Below are 17405 nucleotides of genomic sequence, written 5' to 3' on the forward strand. Positions count from 1 at the left end.
GTGATCAGTTTAAAGTTCAATACTTTGTCTAGGCTCACCCCACACCCAGTACAAGTTCAGGTAATTGATTTAGGTCATACTGCCACCTTTTGGGGGAATAACTTAGTGTATTGATTATTGACATCTTCTTGTGGTGTACTCACATGTAAAGAAAGAAAATGTTTCACTTCCTTTCTTCTATAGAAGGAAGGTAAAGGAAGAGCGGATGACCTAAAACATGGAGACATGACACAAATGAGGAGCACTGAAAGATTGGCTCGTCCTGGAATGAAATGGAGAAGATTGCTGGAGAGGTGTCATTGATGACATGCTCTTCATGGAGCGCTGGTTCTAAGCAAACTAAGTTTATCTTTATCAATTCTACACCCACTACCATAGTTGTGAGAAATGGGGGTGCTGAGATTGCTACAGCACCCCTTGAGAAATCAGAATTAAAAAATAAATATATACAAAAATTGTCAGACTCCAGTCACCCAAGTTATAGACTGTTTACTCTGCTACCACACGGCAAGCAGTACCGGAACACCAAGTCTCTAGGACCAAAAGGCTTCTCAACAGCTTCTACCCCCAAGCCATAAGACTGCTGAACAATTATTAAAATCGCCACCGGACTATTTACGTTGACGCCCCCCCCCCCCCCCCCCCCCCCCACTACTTCAGTTATTTCCACTCTTATTGCTCAGATGCTCGTCATCCTGGTATACTCCCTAGCTGTAACAATACTGGGAGACCATTGCCGTTATCCTATAGATGACGGGTATGCTTTTGCTGAAAACAATTAAAGGCTCCCTGACCTCTGTGTTGCTGAGTTGACAGAACTACTAGATTATCTCTAGGAACATTATTTTAATACAATATTCTCTTACATTATGTCAGTCATCAACAAATTTAACTTTGATGGGCCAAGAAGAGCGAAGAATGTTGGTGGGCTACCCTGGATTGTCTGGATCTAATGTTTGGTGTCCACGATGAATGTAGTGAGTCTCGCCTAGTGAGAAGGTAATTCTGCTGAGCAGGCACTGGTCTGGTCTGGTCTAGTCTGGTTGACTTGGCTCGCCTGATCCGGAAGGAACTTCCACCCACGGTTGACCTCTTCCTCGATCCTCCACTACGCCCCGACTGGGTTGTCTGAGACTGGGTGGTAGTAGTCTGATCCACATTACGTGGGTTCTTCTGAGTTCCAAGATGTGGCTTGAAATTTGAAGCACATGCTCACACTACTACACACCTAGATTTGTAAATATATTTTTTTACCTTTATTTAACTAGGCAAGTCAGTTAAGAACAAATTCTTATTTTCAATGACAGCCTAGGAACAGTGGGTTAACTGCCTGTTCAGGGGCAGAACGACAGATTTGTACCTTGTCAGTTCGGGGATTCGAACTTGCAACCTTTCGGTTACGTTCTAACCACTAGGCTATCCTGCCGCCCCAAAAACAACATATTGTAGTGACCTTAACCAAACACCTAGCGACCTCATCAAGAGGTTCGGACCTCTTGGCGTCTCGGTTAAGTACCCCTCATATTTTATACAATGTACACTATAGCCAGCACAGGACACATCCTGATTCACATAGTCATCGCCACTAGATGGTACTGTGCACTAGAAAGACTAGCTTAATTAGCAGGCTTCTTGTCTTCAATACCGGTATACAGTTTTTGGTTGTAGGCATATTCCTTCAAATGAGACAGTCAGCTAATATTTTAAGTGTTCCCTGGAGATAAACGCATAAGGAACATCTAATGCTCAGATTTTGTAATCTATTCAAAACAGTGTTTTGATTTTTCCACGACCACTTTCAGCATTTACGTCTTATGAGGCTGATGGACAATGAATGGACAGGTTCCCAGTGTAGCAATATGGGGTGAATGTTATTGCTATCATCAGGCGTCTGCAGGGTTCAGAACCTCACTCCTTCCTCTGGTTTCTCTGTGCGTGAGTGAGTCAATGTTAGGGAACTGGCCTGAGGACAGGATCAGCCAAGGACATCTGTGGCGTCTGCTGGCCCCAGATCTGCCGCTTGGCTCCTTCCACTCATCTTACTGTCACACATGAAGTCATAATGTCATTTCACAGCCCCACAAGCACTCCAACAGAGAATATTTGACCCTGACGTTAGAGATCATTCAGATATCTTTGAGAGATGCTTGAGTAATCCTCGCCTATACAGTTGTAACATACAGACATATTCTTCACATGTCATCAAGTCACTGGAGGACTTTTTCCCAATGTATGACGCACATGTGCATACACACACACATACACATTGTATACTATACACAGTACCCTGTACTCTCTCTCACTCACTCACTCATCTCAAAGCAAACACATTCTACAGGGTGGCTGAGAATCCCTGGATAAAGAATTTCACAAGAAGCATTTGTGGTTGGCTGCCCTGCCAGGGCCTGAGTGGAATCAGCCCATTCTACACTGTGTGCCATTACAGACCCGGAATGACCCTATCAACTCTGTACAAATGCGCTCAACACAGTTTTCAATATGTTGAGATCCTCTGACTGTAATTGACCTCATAGGAAATTATGACAAACTTCTCACTGAGCAGTATCAACATACAGGTAACCGCCAAAATAATGGAAACATTTTAGTATATGAGGGACACAAAGTATATTGAAAGCAGGTGCTTTCAGGTGATAAATTAGGGATACAAATGACAATGAAAGCAGGCGTGGTTCCGGAGTTAATTAAGCAATTAACATCCCATCATGCTTAGGTTTATGTATAAAAATTCCATTGCCCAATATATTGGCTACCATGGCTATTTGAAGAGATCTCAGTAACTTTGAAGTAAGTGCATACATAGGTGGTTTAAAGTGTGTGTGTCTCAGTCACTAGACCTCAACCCAATTAAACACTTATGGGAGATTCTGGAGCAGCGCCTGAGACAGCGTTTTCCACCAGCATCAACAAAACACCAAATTCTGGATTATTTTCGCGGAAGAATGATGTTGCATGCTCGCATCCCTCTAAAAGAGTTCCAGACACTTGTAGAATCTATGCAAAGGCGCATTGAATCAGATCTTGCAGGTCGTGGTGGTGGCCCAGCGCCCTATTAAGACAAATTTGACGTACACATTTATGCAGCTTCCAAGAAAGAACTCCCTCTAACTGAATCCAGTGGGACTTAATCCAGTGGGACTTAATCCAGTGGGATTTAATCCAGTGGGATTTAATCCAGTGGGACTTAATCCAGTGGGATAGGCTTGCTGGCAGTTATGTTGAATAACTTAGAGTAAGGATTTGAGTGATTCTAAGATGGATAACGGTGGACAGGTTATTTTTCTGATTTTTTCGGCCCACAACCAATTCATGTTTTGCTCCTTGTGTAAATCCCATCTGTGCTTGGCCAGATTTATGACAAATATCATTGGTAAGCATCGGTGATGGTGAAAAGGGATTTTGCATGGGTGGGTAGGGGTGCTCTAATGCCGAACACTCCCAACAACATCCCCTACGACGACACACTAGCCCAAGGCCAAATATAGCACCTCCTCACTCTCTATCCCTGTCACACGTGCCAATGAGATATCTGCGTTTCAGCTCCATCTCCGACGCAAACCCCAACCAAACCCAACACCCTCTGAGTTGTTGACAGACAGAGGTTTATGAGAATCCTGAGTGCCTTGGATTAATTTGCCTATCATTTGCAGGGCAAATCTGTTAATGTGGGTGATTTTGATGGGGGGACAGTGTGTTCTTCTGTAGAATCAAGGCAAGTGCTTCATCCCAAATGGCATCCTATTACCATTATTCATATTTTGACCAGTGCCTGTTCAAAGGTAGTGCACTATGTAGGGAATAGTGTGCCACTTGGGATGTAAACAGAGTTTTTTCTTTAGTGCTGTGGCTGGTAATGTGCTGCTGTTTCCAGGATACTGCGAAACCATTGGGTAGAATGGGCCCGTAGAGCGTTACATTTTTGAGGGGGAAAACAACTGGCCTAAAAATTTATCCTCAGACCGCATCATGGGGATAGTGGCAAATGTAGGTTTATGTCAACATCACATTGTATCAGATCACATTCATTTCAACCACCAAATCGCCCCGTCTTTGTTTTTCATACTGTAGTGAACGATTTAATTGCTTGCTTTCAGGGTAGGGTGTATTCCATTACCATTTTATATGCTGCCCATTTCCTTTATTTCTGTACATGCAATCTGTTATGTTCATTTCTATGGCGACTATGTAAGGACGGGAAGTAGCAGCACATGTTTCTATTGAAGTTCTGGTTGTTGATGGTTTTCACAATGGACATATTTACTTCCAATTGGCAGTATCAGTTTCAATTTCAGTTTCAAGTTTCATGTTTTTTTGCAGGCAGCGGCCATTTGACAAACCGTCTGACGATAGTTTGAGTTAACATGCCCAGTAGTGTAGCTAGCTAGACTGAGCCGTCCAAGGCAGGGTGCTGCTTCTACTTCCAATTAGTTTCCCCAGCGAGTGTACCCTAGTATCTATCTACAGCATCTATCTACAGTATCTATCTATCTATCTATCTATCTATCTATCTATTTATCTATCTATCTGTTTTCTTTATCGACAAACAGTGAGCAATTATATTCATGTATAAAAAAATAAAAAATAATGAAAGAAAAGCAGTGCAAGTTTGAGTTTTGTAAAGTTAGTGTGGGAGAGGTGGAAAAATTATTGTTAACGATCAATAATGACAAACCTCCTGGCATTGACAACTTAGATGGAAAGCTACAGAGGATGGTAGCTGACTCTATATCCACTCCTATCTGTCATATTTTTAATCTGAGCCTAGAGAAAAGTCTTTGTCCTCGGGCCTGGAGGGAAGCCAACGTAATTCCGCTACCCAAGAGTGGTAAAGCCACCTTTACTGGTTCTAACAGCGGGCCTATGAGCTTGCTGCCAGCTCTTAGCAAACTGTTGGGGGAAAAAAATTGTGTTTGACCAAATACAATGCTATTTTTCTGTAAACAAATGAACAACAGAGAAGGGCAACATGTACTGCATTGACACAAATGACTGGTGATTGTTTGAACGAAATTGATCATAGGAAGATTGTGGGAGCTGTACTGTTAGATTTCAGTGCAGCCTTTGATATTATTGACCATGACCTTGTTATCGAGAAAACTTAAGTGTAATGGCTTTTCAACCTCTGCCATTTCGTGGATTCAGAGCTATCTATCTATCTATCTATCTAATAGAACTCAAAGGGTTTTCTTTAATGGAAGCGTCTCTAATGTCAAACATGTCAAGTGTGGTGTACCGCAGGGCAGTCAGTGCTGCAAGGAAAGAAGCTGCAGCTGGCCCAGAACAGAGCGGCACGTTTCGCTCTTCATTGTAATCAGAGGGCTGATATTAATACTATGCATGCCAGTCTCTCTTGGATAAGAGTTGAGGAGAGACTGACTGCATCACTTCTTCTTTTTATAAGAAACATTAATGTGTTAAAAAGCCCAGGATATGACATGCCACAAGGGGTCTTTTCATAGTCCCCAAATCCAGAACAAATTCAAGAAAACGTACAGTATTATGTAGAGCCCTTATTGCATGGAACTTCCTTCCATCTCATATTTTTCAAATAAACAGCACACCTGGTTTCAAAAAACAGATAAAGCAAGACCTCGCGGCACAACGCCTCTCCCTTATTTGACCTATATAGTTTGTGTGTATACATTGAAATGTAGGCTACGTGTGCCTTTAAAAAAGAAAAATGTATGTAGTTCTGTCCTTGAGCTGTTCTTGTCTAATGATGTTCTGTATTATGTTTCATGTTTTGTGTGGACCCCGGGAAGAGTAGCTGTTGCTTTTGCAACAGCAAGTAGGGATCCTAAGAAAATACCAAATACCTAGTTCTACCAGCAGGAGTCAGTGTGCTCTCTCTCTCTCTCGCTCTCTCTCTCTGTCTCTCAGCCCTTTGTGATTTAAGGGGAATATACGTCTCTGCCACACAAGTCACCTCTCAGGGCCTGAGTGAGCAGAGCGGTCTGGTTTTGGCAGAGAGGAGGAAGTCAGGGGGAAGAGTTGGCGGGGGCAGAGGAGGGTGCCACGTTTACATCACGGTACTGCAATACTATTCCCAGCCGAACAGGCATTTTTGCTGTTTAACTTCTTATCTGAGAAATCCTGCTAAAGGCACTAAATGCTCAGTGTAAAATCTCACTGACTTAGAAAGACTATTCATTAGAGTTAAGAGAAAGAGAGAAAAAAAACATTATAATTCCAACATTCAATGACATTAGGCCTAGGCCTGCTACTCGTGGGAATGGAACATCGTCTCTACTGTTGCTCATGCTTTTCTACAGGACAAATAACTATACTCAGAGGTGCTTGTTAGTGACAGAGGCTTCTTTACCACTTCACCCCCTGTCCCTTTAACAGCCTGTAAATACTGGACATAAAAAGTATTTGAAACTATGCATGCACCCTGCTGAATAACAAAATGGCCATTGTCATTTCATTGTGCTGATCTTGTTCATTTTAGGTATTTGGATGTGCCTGGGGTGTGTATAAAAGACACTTGGGAGCCAGAAATCTTTCTGATTGAGAGGGGGGTCAAATACTTATTTCCCTCATTAAAATGCAAATCAATTTATAACATTTTTGACATGTGTTTTTGTGGATTTTTGTTGTTGTTATTCTGTCTCTCACTGTTCAAATAAATCTACCATTAAAATTATAGACGGATCATTTCTTTGTCAGTGGGCAAACGTACAAAATCAGCAGGGGATCAAATACTTTTTTCCCTCACTGTATATGTGTGTTTTTGCCTGTTGTTTCCACCCGCTAGAGAGAGAGAGGGGAGAGAGAGAGCAAGACAGAGAGAGGGAGAGCGAGCGAGCATGGACCACATGGTTGACTTTTCTGCGACCTTGAAATATTTGGGTTTTTCCAACTGATGATGTCCTAAACCTCATCAGCAAGTCATGCTATTTTGAATAAACAAGGAAGAAAAACACATTCTGAGAAGAGTTGCCAGACAGTAGTGAATTTAGAGAATTCTACAAGAATTCAAAACCCAAAGATTCCACTCGTTACTGTCGTCAATCAAATTCATCTTCAATCTATTTTCTTTTCATTACACTGTCTTACCTGCGCTAAACAGCCAGACACAAAAACAAACAGTTTTCATTCCCAGCATATTGAACTGTTGGAAGTTTTAATAGCTTTGGCATTAAATAAGGTACCTTCAATAAGCAAAGTATTTGAGGGTCTTTCCAAGACCTTATCTTAATTACAATATATAGACTTTAATGCCTCATTGGTTTAGGTTCAATAGATTAAAGTCTGTCGATATCAATTGCTTAGATCTGTGATCCGGTAGAAGTGAAGTCATATATTCAGTAGTCAACATTATATAATTAAGTGTCACATCCTAATTCATTTAGGTTATCTGAGTGACAGGTTCACCTCTGGAGAAAATTCATTCGACAAAAGAATAACAACTTTAATGTAGCCAACTGCCCAAACATTTCCTTCATATGGAAAATTAACACTAACTCTGGCTTTTTAAACACTGCTTTGGATGCAATGCACACTGTGACAAGACAGCTTTCCGTCTTCTGGTTTGCACTCTTTAGTTGCCCTGGATACAATGGCATCCAAATAGAGGGATAATGACAACACGACCAGAGGGAAGGAGGAGGCAGGAATAAGGATTGGGTCAGGGAGGTTCAGTTTTCAGTATGGTCTGTAATGTGAGACTCCGAAGAAAAAAAAGAAGCATCAGCACATTCCTCTCAGCCTGGGTTTTAGACAGAAAAAAATACGACTGACTGTTCATGTACGTGGTTTCTCAGCCTAGTCTCGATGGATAAACCAAAAGCCAGGCAATTTACTGGTCTAACTGTTCTGCAGCCGCAGGAGAGTTTGGGTAGTGTGGGGGTTGGCTGCAATCTCCAACCCTCTGGTAATTTCCCAGTGTCATCACTGTGTCAGGTCATTATGGTCATCCGGTTAAAAATGCTCTGATTTCAGGAATAACAGGGATTAAACAGGAAATGGGAATTGTTTTTCGAATTAGGTATTTTTCAGACAAAAGGCCACAACGAGAAAGCTATCTCAGAAACCTTTTGGGAATACTGGGCAGCTACTTGAGGATATTTCACAGGGTATTTTATGTTAATACACATCCTAGCTGTCCTTATAAATCACGTTCCTCTCACAATGTAGGCTGCCTAGCTCCCTCCCTACACCTGGGCCATATTGTTTTGGCTTTGGGCTGTGAAAACAGCTTCACCATAGTTAGTGGGGCTAGGCTGTGATTTATGCTGATAAAGGCCTCCGAGTCGTTGATGTGCTTGCCGGGGCCAAAATCTCAGCCCTTATCGGCCATGTGTTCTCTCTTCCCCGGGAGAGGAGGGGCATGCCCTGGCCTGCACTCTCTGCCACATCCCCTCTAGTTCTGCAAGCACAGGGGAAAAATTGAGAATACATGTCAATTATACAGCTGGAACTGTTCATGCCGCTATTTTTGGTGTATTACAGTCATTACATCAAAAAAGAAGGGATTTCACTTTGATGATGAATATTCCCATAGCCATAGACGAGCATGAACAATATGTTTGCTGGTCAGAGTTGTCTTCTGATCTCATGATGTATAACTGTGTAATTAGCTAGAAGTACAATTACATGTTATTATGACATATAGACAATGTTGCATAACACATTCCTGGTTAAAGTTGGGTGGAGATTATCATTCTTTTTGGTGACAATTTGAGCTCTGAAGGAATATGCAGTATTTGACAAATGAGGTGTTCCAAGACTATACTAACAACCTGTTTGGTAGCAGCTACGCTTCCTGGGGTCCGTCAAAATGAAGGCAGTTATATCATTTTAAAAAGATTACAATACATTCACAACAGATTTCACAACACATTAACATGTTTCTTTAAACAGCCACTTCAAACTTTAGCCACTGCTAGCTAAAAATGGATGAGAATCAAATCTGCACAGCACACACAAAAAACATATCAAATTCTACTACCACATATCTACAACACAAAATCCATGTGTACGTGTGTATAGTGTGTATGCTATCGTGTGTGTGTGTGTATGCATGATTCTGTAACTATGTTTCTGTTGCTACACATTCCCCGTTGTTCCTTAAAGTGTATTTTTATACTTTTTTTCAAATCAAATTTTACTGCTTGCATGAGTTACTTGATATGGAATGGAGTTCAATGTAGTCATTTCTCTATGCAGCACTGTGCACCTCCCATAGTCTGTTCTGGACTTGGGGAATGTGAAGAGACCTCTGGTGGCATGTCTTGTGGGGTATGCATGGGTGTCCGAGCTGTGCGCCACTAGTTCAAAAAGACAGCTCATTGCATTCAATATGTCAATACCTCTCATAAATACAAGTAGTGATGAAGTCAATCTCTCCTCCACTTTGAGCCAGGAGAAATTGACATGCATATCATTAATGTTAGCTCTCTGTGTACATCTAATGGCCAGCCGTACTGCCCTGTTCTGAGCCAATTGCAATTTTTCTAAGTCCCTCTTCGTGGCACCTCTCCACACAACTGAACAGTAGTCCATTTGTGACAAAACTAGGGCCTGTAGGACCTGCCTTGTTTATAGTGCTGTTAAGAAGTTAGAACTGCACTTTATTATGGACAGACTTCTCCCCATCTTAGCTACTGTTGTAACAATATGTTTTGACCATGACAGTTTACAATCCAGGGTTACTCCAAGAAGTAGTCACCTCAACTTGCTCAATTTCCACATTATTCATTACAATATTTAGTTGAGGTTTAGGGTTTAGTGAATGATTTGTCCCAAATACAATGTTTTGCAGTGTATAGTGTTGAGTCATCCGCATACATAGACACACTGGCTTTACTCGTTAGTTGTCACGTTCTGACCTCTATTTCCTTTGTTTTTGTATTTATTTAGTATGGTCAGGGCGTGAGTTGGGTGGGCAGTCTATGTTTGTTTTTCTATGTTTTGGTCTAGTTCTATGTTCGGCCTGATATGGTTCTCAATCAGAGGCAGGTGTTCGTCATTGTCTCTGATTGGGAACCATATTTAGGTAGCCTGGGTTTCACTGTGTGTTTGTGGGTGATTGTTCCTGTTTTTGTGTTTGCACCAGACAGGGCTGTTTTGAGTTCTCACGTTTCTTGTTTTTTTCCGTTAGTTTGTTCATGTATAGTGTCGTCAATAAATACAATGAACAACCACCACGCTGCGCTTTGGTCCGCCTCTACTTCACAAGAGGAGAATCGTTACATTAGTAAAGATTGAAAGAAGTAAGGGGCCTAGACAACTGCCCTGGCGAATTCCTTATTCTACCTCATTTATGTTGGAGAGACTTTGTTATAGAAATCCATATGATTTATATGTTTATGGTAATGGTAAGATAATGACTAAATGATTTATACGTTCAAATTAATGTTAAGGCAATAACTAACAGTATTCCACCCTGTCACTGTATAATGAAGTGAAATGTGTTTGAATCCTAAGACTAGAATTCTTGAATGAATGTGCATAGGAATAGAGGAACTGTTAACTTCTTATGGTATAGGGTACGCTTCCAAAATGCAGCGCGGCAAATTCAAATAAAATTATATAAAAATCTAACTTTCATTAAATCACACATGTAAGATACTAAATTAAAGCTACACCAGCCATCATGTCAGATTTTAAAAAGGCTTTTCGGTGAGAGCATAAGAAGCTATTGATGATAGCACAACAGTAAACAAAGAGGGTAGCATATTTCAACCCTGCAGGCGCTACACAAAATGCAGAAATAAAATATAAAACATGCCTTACCTTTGACGAGCTTCTTTTGTTGGCACTCCAATATGTCCCATAAACATCACAATTGGTCCTTTTGTTCGATTAATTCCGTCCATATATATCCAAAATGTCCATTTATTTGGCGCGTTTGAACCAGAAAAAAACAGCTTCCAAATTGCGCAACGTCACTACAAAATATTTCAAAAGCTGCCTGTAAACTTTGCCAAAACATTTCAAATTACTTTTGTAATACAACTTTAGGTATATTTAAACGTTAATAATTTATCAAATTGAAGACGGGTCTATCTGTGTTCAATACAGGAAGACAACAAACCAAGCTACTTTTCAAGTCTTGCGCAACTCTCAACAGTGTTACGCAGTTCCTAGATGGCCGTACTTCTTCATTGAACAAAGGAATAACCTCAAACAAATTCCAAAGACTGGTGACATCCAGTGGAAGCGGTAGGAACTGAAAACAAATACTTATTTTCCACCATAATTTGCAAATAAATTTATTAAAAATCCTACAATGTGATTTTATGGATTTTTTTTCTCTCATTTTGTCTGTCATAGTTGAAGTGTACCTATGATGAAAATTACAGGCCTCTCTCATCTTTGTAAGTGGGAGAACTTGCACAATTGGTGGCTGACTAAATACTTTTTTGCCCCACTGTATACTAGGATGTGTAGTGTTAGCATTTGTTGCTGGCATGTCATGCCTAAGTTTGCTAATCTTGCCAATTAAAAAAATCATTAAAGTAGTTGGCAATATCAGTGGGGTTTGTGATGAATGAGCCATCTGATTCAATGAATGATGGAGCTGAGTTTGCCTTTTTGCCCAACATTTTATTTAAGGTGCTCCAAAGATTTTTGCTATAATTCTTTGTCATTTATCTTTGTTTCATAGTGTAGTTACTTCTTCTTTTTATTCCGTTTATTCATGTGATTTTTCAATTAGCAAATTGTTTGAGCAGCCAGACTTATTTGCCATTCCTTTTGCCTCATCCCTCTCAACCATACAATTTTTTAATTCCTCATCAATCCACAGAGATTTAACAGTTTTTACAGTCATTTGTTTAATTGGTGCATGCTTATTAGTAACTGGGATAAGCAATTTCATAAACGTGTCATGTGCAGCGTCTGGTTGCTCCTCATTACATACCACATACTAACAAATATTCTTTATATAGGAATCACTACTAAACTTATTGTATGACCTCTTATACACTATATTACGCCCAACCTTTGGAACTTTGTTTTTCCCAGATAAGATGCTAGTATATTGTGATCACTACATCTGATGAATTTGCATACTCAAGCCCTTAACCAACAATGCAGTTTTAAGAAAATACCCCAAAAAAGTAAGAGATAAGAATAACAAATAATGAAAGAGCAGCAGTAAATAACAATAGGCTATAAACAGGGGGTACATTCTGCATAGAATTAAAAAGGTTTTGTCAGATATTATTCATCCTAATCAGACAGGTTTTTTACATGGGCGATACATTTTTGGAGAATCTCTTATAAAATGGGTTAAAGTTATGTATCGTAACCCTAGGTGTAAAATAGTAAATAATGGCTACATCTCAGAAAGTTTTAAACTGCCAAGTTGTCCACTATCGTCATATCTATTTATTATTGCCATCAAAATGTTAGCTGTTAAAATTAGATCCAACAATAATATTAAGGGATTAAAAATCCATGTCATTGTACGCTGATGATTCATGTTCTCTTTTAAAACCACAATTAGAATCCCTCCACACGCTCATAGAGGATCGTGATACTTTTTCTAACCTCTGGATTTAAAAAAACTTTTACACTACCGTGTAGTTTACCAATAAAATGGTTGACGGGGATGTGGACATACTCGGTATACATATCCCGAAAGAAAGAAATGATCTCACTCCAATACATTTTTATAGAAAGTTAGCAAAAATAAGTAAATAAAAAAAATTAAAAAAAGATCATGCTACCATGGAAAGGAAAATACCTGTCTATTTGTGGAAAAATCACCCTGATGAACTTTTTAGTAATATCACAGTTTACCTATTTGCTTATGGTTTTGCCTACACCTAGTGACATGCTTTTTGAATGATATGAACTTTTTTTTCTTCAAAATATTCAATTTATTTGGAATGGCATGCCAGACAAAATTAAAAGCCCCTATTTATATGATGAAAATAAATTTGGGGGGGGGGGGGGGGGTGATTAAATATTAAAGCATTAGACCTCTCACTAAAGGCATCAGTCATACAAAAGTTATACTTAAATCCAAAATGGTTTTCTAGTAAATTAGTAAGACTGTCTCACTCCATGTTCAAGAATGGCCCTTTCCCCTTTATTCGGATTACAACTGCTCACTTTCAGGTATTTGAAAATGAAATAATCTACACAATATCATTATTTTTTAAACAAGCCTTAGAAAGTTGGTTGCAATTTCAGTTTAATCCACCTGGAAAGACAGAACAAATAATACAACAAATATTATGGTTAAACTCAAATATTCTAATTGATAAAAAACATATTTTTCTATAAAATATCTTTAAAAGGCATAATCTTTGTAAAATACATCATAAATAGGAGTGGTGGAGTTATGTCACACATGCAGCTAACACAGACATATGGAAATGTCTGCTCTACCCAAAACTACAGGCAACTAATTGCAGCAGTACCCCAAAAATGGAAGAGGCAAGTGCAAGGGGGAAAAAGTAAGGCCCTGTATTAAAGACCAAAAATGGTTAAAGAAATGGTGATAAATAAAAATGTATACCAGTGTCATTTAAGGACCATATAAATTGCGAAATATTTGGTAAGAGATTTTCAAAATACCGATTCCATGGCACATAGTCTATGAATTGACACGCAAAACGACGCCGGATTCAGAACTTCAAATGAATATACAAAATTCTGGCAACCAATAGAATGTTATATATATGGGGGATACAATCTTCTCAGCTCTGCAGATCATTTATTTTGGTACTGTCCATATGTAGCTCGTTTTTGGTCACAGGTCCAGGAATGGCTGAAGAATTGCAACATTTACCTAGAACTAACGCTGCAGATAGCAATACTGGGTGATTTGAAAAGTCATAGTCAATCGATCAATAATATAATCATTATTTTAGCAAAAATTTTTATCTTGAATTTACTATCTGTAGAAGCTATGAGAACAGAAAGGTTCAGTACTATTCTGAAGCATCACAGCACAATTGGAAAATATATGGCAAATAGAAATCCAAAATAGATGGTGTTAAGAGATAGATGGGAGGGGTTGAAGGGGAATGAAGGGTGGGACTAATAACAACAAGATAACCAATGTAAAACATACAGGGTCTGTCAAATGTTTATAGGTTTTGAAATGTTGTGGTTTTGAAATGTTGTCAAATAGCATAGTTACAAATAAAAATCAAACTGGATGGACATCAGAAATAGAGGAATGCCAGGATGAAAACAACAAAAACAACAACATATAACTATTGTAAAATAGATTGTGCCTGTAAAATGAGTATAGTATGTATAAACTGAAAGTAAAAGCACAAGTGTTATTGTTTATTAGTTTACTCCAATTGGGGGAGGGGTGGTAGGGTTTGCTGGGAATAATAAAGGTATATTCTAAAAAAGTGTGTGTATGTGTGTATGTATGTATGTATGTATATGTGTATGTGTATGTATGTATATATTTGTTTATATGTATGAATGTTTATGTATATATATACTGTTGAAGTCGGAAGTTTACATACACTGAGGTTGGAGTCATTAAAACTCGTTTTTCATCCACTCCACAAATTTCTTGTTCACAAACTATAGTTTTGGCAAATCGGTTAGGACATCTACTTTGTGCATGACACAAGTAATTTTCCCAAAAACTGTTTACAGACAGATTACTTCAATTATAATTCAGTGGGTCAGAAGTTTACATACATTAAGTTGTCTGTACCTTTTATAGAAGCTTCTGATAGGCTAATTGACATCATTTGAGTCAATTGGAGGTGTACCGTTGGATGTATTTCAAGGCCTACCTTCAAACTCCTTGCTTGGCATCATGGGAAAATCAAAAGAAATCAGCCAAGACCTTAGAAAAAAAAATGTTGGACCTCCACAAGTCTGGTTCATCATTGGGAGCAATTTCCAAACGCCTAAAGGTACCACGTTCATCTGTACAAACAATAGTACGCAAGTATAACCACCATGGGACCATGCAGCCGTCAAACCGCTCAGGAAGGAGACGCGTTCTGTCTTCTAGAGATGAACGTACTTTGGTGCGAAAAGTGCAAATCAATCCCAGAACAACAGCAAAGGACCTTGTGGAGATGCTGGAGGAAACAGGTGCAAAAATATTTATATCCACAGTAAAACGAGTCCTATATTGACATAGCCTGATTGGCCGCTTAGCAAGGAAGAAGCCACTGCTCCAAAACCGCCATTAAAAAAAGCCAGACTACGGTTTGCAACTGCACGTGGGGACAAAGATCGTACCTCTGGTATGATGAAATAAAATTAGAACTCTATGGCCATAATGACCACCGCTATATTTGGAGGAAAAAGGGGGATGCTTGCAAGCCGAAGAACACCATCCCAACCGTGAAGCACGGGGGTGGCAGCATCATGTTGTGGGGGTGGCAGCATCATGTTGTGGGGGTGCTTTGCTGCAGGAGGGACAGGTGGACTTCACAAAATAGATAGCATCATGAGGAAAGAAATGATGTGGATATATTGAAGCAACATCTCCAGACATCAGTCAGGAAGTTAAGGCTTGGTCGCAAATGGTTCTTCCAAATGGACAATGACCCCAAGCATACTTCCAAAGTTACGGCAAAAGGACATCAAAGTCAAGGTATTTAAGTGGCCATCACAAATCCCTGCCCTCAATCCTATAGGAAATTTATGGGCAGAACTGAAAAAGCGTGTGCGAGCAAGGAGGCCTACAAACCTGACTCAGTTACACCAGCTCTGTCAGGACGAATGGGCCAAAATTCACCCAACTTATTGTGTGAAGCTTGTGGAAGGCTACCCGAAACGTTTGACCCAAGTTAAACAATTTAAAGGCAATGCTACCAAATACTAATTGAGTGTATGTAAACTTCTGACCCACTGGGAATGTGATGAAAGAAATAGAAGCTGAAATAAATCATTCTCTCTACTATTATTCTGACATTTCGCATTCCTAAAATGAAGTAGTGAACCTAACTGACCTAAAACAGGGAATTTTTACTTGGATTATATGTCAGGAATTGTGAAAAACTGAGTTCCGATTTCAACTGTATATGTATATGGATATGTGTATGTATGTACTGTATGTATATAGATATATATATACTAACCCCAAAAATATATGGGGGATAGAAAATTATGCAGACAATTACACTGATGGAAGCAACAATCTATCCGCTATATTAAAGCTGATCCACCCCATAAAGAAAAATAAAATAAAGAAATGTAGGTAATATGTACATGTAGGTAGAGTTATTAAAGTGACTATGCATAGGTAATAACAGAGAGTATCAGTAGCGTAGAAGGGGGGGGGGGCAATGCAAATAGTCTGGGTAGCCATTTGATTAGCTTTTCTGGAGTCTTATGGCTTGGGGGTAGAAGCTGTTTTAGAACCCTCTTGGACCTAGACTTGGAGCTCCGGTATCGCTTACCGGGCAGTAGCAGAGAGAACAGTCTATGACTAGGGTGGCTGGAGTCTTTGATAAGTTTTAGGGCCATCCTCTGACAACGCCTGGTATAGAGGTCCTGGATGGCAGGAAGCTTGGCCCCGGTGATGTACTGGGCCGTTCGCACAACCCTCTGTTGTGCATTGCGACTGGATGCTGAGCAGTTGCCATACCAGGCAGTGACGCAACCAGTCAGGATGCTCTCGATGGTGCAGCTGTAAAACCTTTTGAGGATCTGAGGACCCATGCCAAATCTTTTCAATTTCCTGAGGGGGAATATTTTTTGTCATGCCCTCTTCACGACTGTCTTGGTGTACTTGAACCATGTTAGTTTGTTGGTGATGTGGATGCCAAGGAACTTGAAGCTCTCAACCTGCTCCACTACAGCCCGTTGATGAGAATGGGGGCGTGCTCAGTCCTCCTTTTCCTGTTGTCCACAATCATCTCCTTTGTTTTGATCACGTTGAGGGAGAGGTTGTTGTCCTTTCCCCACACGGTCAGGCCTCTGACCTCCTCCCTATAGGCTGTCTCATCGTTGTTGGTGATCAGGCCTACCACTGTTGTGTCAACAGCAAACTTAATAATGGTGTTGGAGTCGTGCCTGTCCGTGCAGTTATGAGTGATCAGGGAGTACAGGGGGGACTGAGCACGCGCCCCTGAGGGGTCCCCGTGTTGAGGATCAGCGTGCCGGATGTGTTGTTACCTACCCTTACCACCTGGGGGCGGCCTGTCCGGAAGTCCAGGATCCTGTTGCAGAGAGAGGTGTTTAGTCCCAGGGTCCTTAACTTAGTGATGAGCTTTGAGGGCACTATGGTGTTGAACGCTGAGCTGTTGTCAATAAATAACATTCTCACATAGGTGTTCCTTTTTTCCAGGTGGGAAAGTGCAGTGTGGAGTGCAATAGAGATTGAATCATCTGTGGATCTGTTGGTGCGGTATGCAAATTGGAGTGGGTCTAGGGTTTCTAGGATAATGGTGTTGATTTGAGCCATGGCCAGCCTTTCAAAGAATTTCATGGCTACA

This window comes from Oncorhynchus mykiss, chromosome 20 (genome assembly GCF_013265735.2).
Source record: "Oncorhynchus mykiss isolate Arlee chromosome 20, USDA_OmykA_1.1, whole genome shotgun sequence".
Taxonomy (NCBI): Eukaryota; Metazoa; Chordata; class Actinopteri; order Salmoniformes; family Salmonidae; genus Oncorhynchus; species Oncorhynchus mykiss.